This window comes from Fukomys damarensis, unplaced genomic scaffold (assembly GCF_012274545.1).
Source record: "Fukomys damarensis isolate Sample0158 unplaced genomic scaffold, DMR_v1.0_HiC HiC_scaffold_32, whole genome shotgun sequence".
Lineage (NCBI taxonomy): Eukaryota > Metazoa > Chordata > Mammalia > Rodentia > Bathyergidae > Fukomys > Fukomys damarensis.
Window position 1 is genome coordinate 22,568,010 of NW_022900944.1, and position 8,192 is coordinate 22,576,201.

At 37.8% G+C, this 8,192-nt stretch overlaps 1 protein-coding gene and 1 pseudogene across 1 annotated transcript in view; one reads left to right on the forward strand and one right to left on the reverse strand.

Annotated features, from left to right (window-relative positions):
* LOC104859339 overlaps positions 1–85 on the forward strand; it is a 25,631-nt pseudogene extending 25,546 nt beyond the window's left edge.
* The window catches only part of Shroom3 (shroom family member 3), a 301,418-nt gene that overhangs the window by 270,201 nt on the left and 23,025 nt on the right, over positions 1–8,192 (reverse strand). The gene's annotated exons all lie outside the window — the stretch shown is intronic.

Here is an 8,192-nt window from a genome sequence, read left to right on the forward strand (position 1 = left end):
CAAATTCAATAAGAAAGCTGAAAGGTTCTATGGGAAGTATACGGCTGAAATTAAACAGAATTTGGAAAGAGGAACAGCTGTTTAATCCCAGAACTGTTTTTAGAAGCTTAAGAATGGAGTGAAAATTTCTGCTAGCAAATTGAAGTTCTCTTTAATATTTTATCAATAAATCAAAACATAGTCTATGCCTTCCCACTCAAAATATTAAAATAATGTTTTTTTCTTAAATGTAAATATATTTATATAATATATATGGGAGGGGCGGCTTAGGAAAATGGTGGAAACTCTGAATGCCCAACATAGGGAAGAAATGCAATCTATGAAACAGATTCAAACAGATATCCAGGAGATTAAAAATTCCATTGACAGTATACACAGCAGAATGAGCCAATATAAGGACAGAATATTAGATATAGAAGACAAGATTGTGGTTACCAATCATGAAAAGAAAAATTTCTTTAAAACAGCAAAAGACCATGAAAATTCAATCCATCAGTTGCTATATGATGCAAAGAATAACACAGAATTGATCAAGAGTCAATGAAAAAGCAGGAAATAGCAAAACTGGCATAAAAGCCTGTTTACAGAAGTAATGGCAGATAATTTCCGAAGCACAGAAAACAAATTTGAAAGCTGGGTGTGGTGGCGTACACCTGTAATCCCAGCACTTGGGAGGCTGAGGCAGGAGGATCTCTGTGAGTTCGAGACCACCATGGGCTATATAGTGAGTTCCAGGTCAGTCTCAAGTACATAGTGAGACCCTGTCTCAAGAAACAAACAAACAAAAGAAAACAAATTTGACATAAAGATAAGTAAGGCATGTAGAATTCCAATTGGCCATGATTTTAAAAAACAATCTACCCCAAGGCATATAACAGTCAAGATTCCACAAATTTAATACAAGAACAGAATATTAAAAGCTGTTAGAGAAAAGAAACAAATCTCCTATAAAGGAAAGTCCATCCGAATCACAGATTTCTCAGCTCAAACCCTCAAGTCAAGGAGAGATTGCACTAAAGTATTTCAAGCCCTAAAACAACCTCTAACCCAGACTGATGTACCCCACAAAACTATCTTTCAAAACTGATGGAGAAATAAGGTATTTCCATGACAAAGGACACCTGAAGAAATTCATGACCACCAAACCAGCACTCCAAAATGTTCTGAAAGACATTTTAGAAAGAGACAATGAGGACTACAACTCCATAAATCCCAACAGAATGAATCCACCAGGCAAGGAAAGTAAATAAACAGAAAGTGGGAGGGACCAATAATAGGAAAATAACATGACAAGGATAAATCAATATGTATCAGTTATAACCAACAATGCAAATGGTTTCAATTCACCAATCAAAAGAAACAGACTGGGACCAGGGATTTAGCTCAGTGGTTCTGCCACCTACCCTACAAGCGTAAGGTTCTGAATTCAATCCCTGGTACCAAAAAAGAAAAAGAAACAGACTGGCAGAATGGATCAAGAAGCAAGATCCTACAATACACTTTATACAAGAAATACATTTAATTCAAAAAGGTATTCATAGATAGAAACTCAAAGGATGGAAAACAATACTCCATGGGACAGAAACCCAGAAAAAAGCAGGAATAGCCATTTTATTTACAAAGTGAACTTCAATCCAAAACTGATCAAGAGAGACAAAGAAGGTCACTACATCCTGGTAAAAGGGAACAATCCAAGAGGAAGAGATAACAATCATAAATATATATGCACCAAATATCAGTGCACTCAACTATATAAAAAATATTAACGGACTTGAAAAGTCAAATAAGCACTAATTGTAATGGGAAACCTCAATACACCAGTGTCACAAATAGATCAACCAACTAGACCAAAAAAAAAAAAAAAAAGTCAAGAATATCAGAACCGAACCAAACTTTGGAACAAATTAACTTAGCTGTCTATAGAGTGTTCTACCCTACAACATCAGAATAAACATTCTTCTCAGCTGCACACAGGATGTTCTCCAAAATATACCATATATTAGCTCACAGAACATGCTTAAGTACAAAGGAATTGAAATTAAACCATGCATATTATCAGACCATAGTGCAATGAAATTGGAAATTAATGGCAAAAGAAACCACAAAGACTTCATAAACATATGAAAATTAAATAACACTCCTGAACAACCAGTAGGTCCCAGATGAAATTAAAGAAGAAATTAATTTCTATAATTAAATGATAATGCCATTAGAGAATATCAGAATTTATGGGACTGAAAGCAGTCCTACGAGGAAAATTTATTGTGGTGAATTTCCATATAGAAAAAACAGAGTAAACTCATATAAACAGCCTAATTTGGAAACTCAAGTTTCTAGAAAAAGAAGAGCATGTCAAGCCCAAAGTTCATATAGGGAAGAAATTATAAAGATCAGAGCAGAAAGTAATGAACGGAGATTAAGAAAACAATACAAAAAAATCAATGAATTGAAGAGTTGGTTCTTTGAAAGATTAAATAAAATTGACAAACCCTTAGCCAATGTTATTTTTTTTAAAAAGGCAAGACTTAAATCCCCACAATTAGGAATGAAAGCAGTGAAATAACAACAGATTCTGCAGAAATTCAGAAGGTCATCAATACCTAGTTTGAGAATCTGTATTCTAATAAGATGAAAAACACAAAAGAAATGCACAGATTCCTAGATACATATGAATTATCAAAGCTGAATAAAGAAGATATAAAAATTTGAAATAAACCAATACCAGTCAATGAAATTGAAGATATAATTAAAAACCTTTACCAATAGAACTATGGACTGAAACTTACAAACAGTGAGTCAAAATAAACCTTTCCTCCTTGGAAAAAAAAAACAAAAACAAAAAACCCATCAATAAAAAAATCCCAGGCCCTGACGGATTCTACAAGAAGACCTTATAACGCCATTTCTCAAACTCTTTAATGAAATTGAAAGAGAAGCAATACTCCAAAATTCATTCTAGAAGCATGCATTACCCTGATACCAAAACCAGAGAAGGATCCAACTAAGAAAAAGAACTACAGACCAATCTCCCTAATACACATAGATGCAAAAATCCTCAATAAGATATTGGCAAACAGGGCTGGAGATTTAGTTCAGTGGTTCCACCATCTGCCTCAAGCACAAGGTCCCAAGTTAAAGCCCCAGTACCAAATAAATAAATACAATAATTTTTAAAATCTATTAAAAGATACTGGCAAACAGAAATCAGCAAATTATCAAGAAGATTATAAACCATAACCAAGTAGGATTCTTCCCAGGGATGCAGGCATGGTGCAACATATACAAATCTATAAATGTTAAACATATTAACAGAGCCAGGCCAGGGGTGTAGCTCAGCACTGCCCTGCATGTGTGGCAAGCTCAAGGCCCTGAGTTCAATTCCCAGTGCAAAACAAAACATATTAACAGAATCAAAGACAGAAATCACATGATCATTTTAACAGATGCAGAAAAAGTGTTTGACAAAGTCCAACATTCATTCATGATAAAACACCCTACAGAAAATTGGTATAGATGGTCTTTATCTCAATCTGATAAAAAGTCATCTAAGACAAACAAACATCCAAAATCATAATAAATGGACAAAAACTGAAAGCTTTCACTCTAAAATCAGGAACAAGACAAAGATGTCCACTGTCACCACTCCTATTTAATATATTTTCAGAAACATTAGCCCGAGCAGTTAGACAACAGAAAGAACTAGAAGGAATAAGGATAGGAAAGGTAGTTGAATTATCATTATTTGCAGATGACACGATACTCTACATAGAAGACGCCCAAAACTCCATCAAAAGACTTCTAGATTTAAAAATCAAATTGAGTAGTGTGGCTGGATACAAAATCGACACTGAAAAATCAATAACATTCCTGTACACAAATAACAAACTCACTGAGAAAGAAATTAGGAAAAGGACACCTTGTACAATAGCATCAAAAAAAAAAAAAAAAAAGAAAGAAAGAAAGAAAGAGAAATAAATACCTAGGAATCAATCTAACAAAGGAAGTAAAAAATCTTTACACTGAAAACTACAGAACTCTGAAAAAAGAGATGGAAGAGAATATCAGAAAATGGAAGGATATCCCTTGCTCTTGGGTAGGAAGAACCAATATAGTGAAAATGACCATACTTCCAAATTTTCATACAAATTTAATGCAATCCTAATCAAAATAAAAATCATATATCTCACAGAATTAAAGAAAATAATCCTAAAATTTATTTGGAACCAGAAGAGACCTAGAGTAGCAAAGGCAATTTTGGGCAACAAAGGAAAGGCAGAGAGCATCACAATCCCTAACTTGAAATTATACTACAAAGCTACTGTGATAAAAACAGCATGGTACTGGCAAAAAAGACACAGACCCAAAGAACAATGGAACACAGTAGAAGGTGCAGAAACAACCCCAAACACACTCTGCCACTATTCTAGACACAGTCAGTCTTCCTGATCTTTGACAAAGGAGCTAAACACCTTCACTGGAAGAAAGTTTAATAAATAGTGCTAGAATAACTGGCTTTCCATGTGCTGAAGATTAAAACTAGACCCATATCTTTCACCATGCACTAAACTAAAATCAAAATTGATGAAAGATCTAAATACAAAGAAATCAACACTAAATCTGCTGGAAGAGAGAATAGGTAGAACTCTTGAAGACATTGGTTTAGGCAAATCTTTATGAACAAAATCCTGACTGAACAGGAAATATCACAAAGAATCAACAACTGAGGTCTCCTCTTATTACAAAGCTTTTGCATACCATAAGAAACCACCAAAAGAGTGAACAGACAACCAACAGTGTGGGAAAAAATTTTTGCCAATTTTTCTCAGACATCAGACCTAGGAAGACAAAAACAAAACAGACTCCAGGGCCAGGGATTTAGCTCAGTGGCACCACGCCTGCCTTGCGAGCACAAGGTCCTGAGTTCAATCCTGGTATGGGGCTGGGGGAGGGGGGTAATCAGACTCCCAAGTTTGAAGACCCAATCCAAAAAATGGGCATCTGAAATGAACAGATAGGTCTCAGATTAAAGAGTAGAAACACCAAATACATGAAAAAAATGTTGAATATCACTGGTCATCCGAGAAACGCAAATTAAAACACTTGTGATTCCATCTCACTCCGGAAAGAATAGCTATTATTAAGAAGTGAACCAGTAACAAATGCTGGTGGGGCTGTGGGGAACCAGAAAGCTTTCTTCACCATTGGTGGGAGCACAGAGTTGTGCAACCACTATAGAGATTCCTCAAAACCCTAAAACTAGAGGTTCGACCCCGTTAATCTCCTTCTTGGTATCTTCCTGAAAGAATTAAAAGCATCACACAACAGTGATGTATGCACACTCATGTTTATAGCGGCACAGTTTATAATAGCTAAATCTTGAAAACAGCCCAAATGCCCATCAACATAGGAATGGCTAAAGACAGTGTGGTTTTTATACAACAAAATACTACTCTGCTTTAAAGGATAAGCTGTAGGGGCTGGGGATTTAGCTCAGTGGTTCTGCCACCTGCCTTGTAAGCACAAGGACCTGAGTTCGATCCCCGGTGCCAAAAAGAAAAAAAAAATAAGTTTGAAAGAAAAAAAATTTTTTTGAGACAAGTTCTCACTATGTAGTTCAGGCTGACCTAGAATACAGGCACGCACCACCGCATATGGCAAACCTTGGGACACTTCTAGCTGAATGGGTGCACCCTGAGACCATACACTTAACTGAAATAAATCGGACACACGTGTAAATACATTGTTTCTGTGATGTGAGAAAACAAAAATGTAAATAAGGACCAAAATGTATAATAGATATTGTGAAATAGGAAGAAAATGTTGAAATGAGAAGGGGAACAAGGGGGGATGGAGGAAAGGATAAGAAAAAGAGAATATAATGAGAAAAATGGAAACACAGCTTTTGCAAATAAGGAGGGTAAGATGGGTTGGGGGAGGGAACGGGAAAAAAGAATCAAGATACATCATATATCATGCACAGGTACAAATTATCTATGATGAATGTGATCATTATCTAAAATGTACCAATAAAAAAAAAAAAGCCAGCCTTGTCTTAGGGTTTCTATCTAGAACATCCCCCAAAAGCCGTGAGTGTTCAGGGGTGGGGCTGTAGGAAGGTGATTGGACGGTGGAGGGTGGGTGCCTCGGAGAGGAGTTCAGGGCTAATAGGTGGAGTCATGGCTCTTTGCGGGTGTGACCCGGAAGGGTTTATCTCCCTTCTCCTGCTTCCTGACCTCCTGGGCTGCACTCCTGTCCTCAGCTCAGGCCCTTCCACTATCCAGTTCCAGGGAACTGGAATCCTAAATAAACCCCTCTTCCTTTTACTTGGGGGTGTGCTGTCCCGGCGGCGAATAAGTGACGAAGACATCCTCATGGTGTAACTAACCCTGTTTGAAACTCACAAGAACGCATCAGGTCCCTCCATCCATGCTTCACAGAAGGGACAGAGTCTAGGGGACACCGGTGACCAGCGAGATGGTAAGGCCACCACTGAGGACAGGACTCGCAGCTCCTTTACTCACTCCTGCTGCGTCCGGAGAATACTGGCCTCATTGCGCGCTGCAGTAAGATGACCTTACCAAAAGTGGGAAATGCGATCAGAATGGAGAGATTTCAGTTTCCGGTTCCTCAGGGCAGGCTGCAGCATGACTCGGTACTCATGAGAAGAGAGAAGTCGCGGGGCACTGTAAATGCCTGGTGTGATTTCCCTCCGTTGTTTTTTGCCCCAGCCCGGTGGGGCTGAGTGAATGAGGCCTGGCCGCCCCGCGAAGCCAGGATGAAAAGCTCCCTTCCAGGCGCTGTCAGGGCGGCTCAACCTGGGCGCCCCGCGCTCGGGCAGGCTGAAGAATCCTTTGTCTTCAGACGGTGACAAGAGGGCGAAAAAATCCCAACTATTCGGCTGTGTGGCATCGCTCAAGCATGCCTTAATGGGGAAGGGCTAATGAGGAATGTAGGCTTTCAAAAGTCCAGCATTAAAAACCCCCAAAGCGTCTCACTGTACGATTCCTCACAATTATAATTAAGAAGATTCAAGCAACAAATCAGAGATTATGTTACCATTTTACCCAGTGCGATGGCTGTGGACCCTGCTTTCCTTTACTGGTTACATTCAAAGAGAACTTGGCCTGTTATAATCAAGTGTGCAGAAGAAAACATCCCTATTCTTGGGGATTCTATGGGGGTAGCAGGAATAAGAGAATAAAAGAAAAGGCAATTTTAAACCACCAAATGAACCGCAGCTGCAGGGGCCTCTCCACCCCTCTCCTGTGCTGACCTATTCATGGACCCCGGCTCCTGAGATTAGCTGGGGGTTTCCAGGGATCTCGACCCCAAACCACTTTTTAACGTTTTCCAAATTCCTAGTGGGGAAAATTCGCTTATGTATTTCCTTATAGCTTCTTCCCCAGTAATTTTATTTTATTTTTCTTCCCAGTGATTTAAAAAAGCACTTACCTTGCAACATTGTGCTTCAAGTTAGATAAAAATGCTTCTAATTAAAAGAATAGGGCTACAGTACCTCAACACTGCCTGTGTGATGGGAGGAGATTCTATCTCAATGAAACATTTTTTTCTTCTTCTTTTTTTTTTTAATATATGTGTAGTTGGGAAGGGAAAATAATGGATACCCATAATTGTTCTTTTGTTTGTTTGGGTGTTTTTTGTTATTGTTGTTTAGTAGGATGAAGCTCAGGGCCTCAACTGCTGGGATCCACAGGATAGAATGTGAAGTTTTCCTAATTTCAAAGTCATCCTTTGGAGAGGGGCAATGGGAAATTATTGCAGACTGAGTAGGAGCGGAGACTTTCAGTTTGGGAACACGAAAAAGTTGTGGAGAAGGGAGCATACACTTTACTGCAGTGAAAAAGTCCTCACTTTTTAAAATTAATAAACACCATTACGACAACAAGATTACAAATTCCTGGTATAAACTCGAAGAATAAAAAAGAGGAAAATATAAATAATTTAAAAATCTCACTACTCAGACACACTTTTAATATTTTTGTATATATTCCCTCACAAATTTCATCAAAAATATATTCAGTATGTAAAAATGTGAGTAAATAAAACTAGGATTGTATATTAGGCATATTATTTAGCAGCCTCTCACTCATGTGTGAATACAAATATATTACATATATTTTTATCATCTGCATCATCATTTTCACTGGCCTCATAAGTGATGGATATAAGTG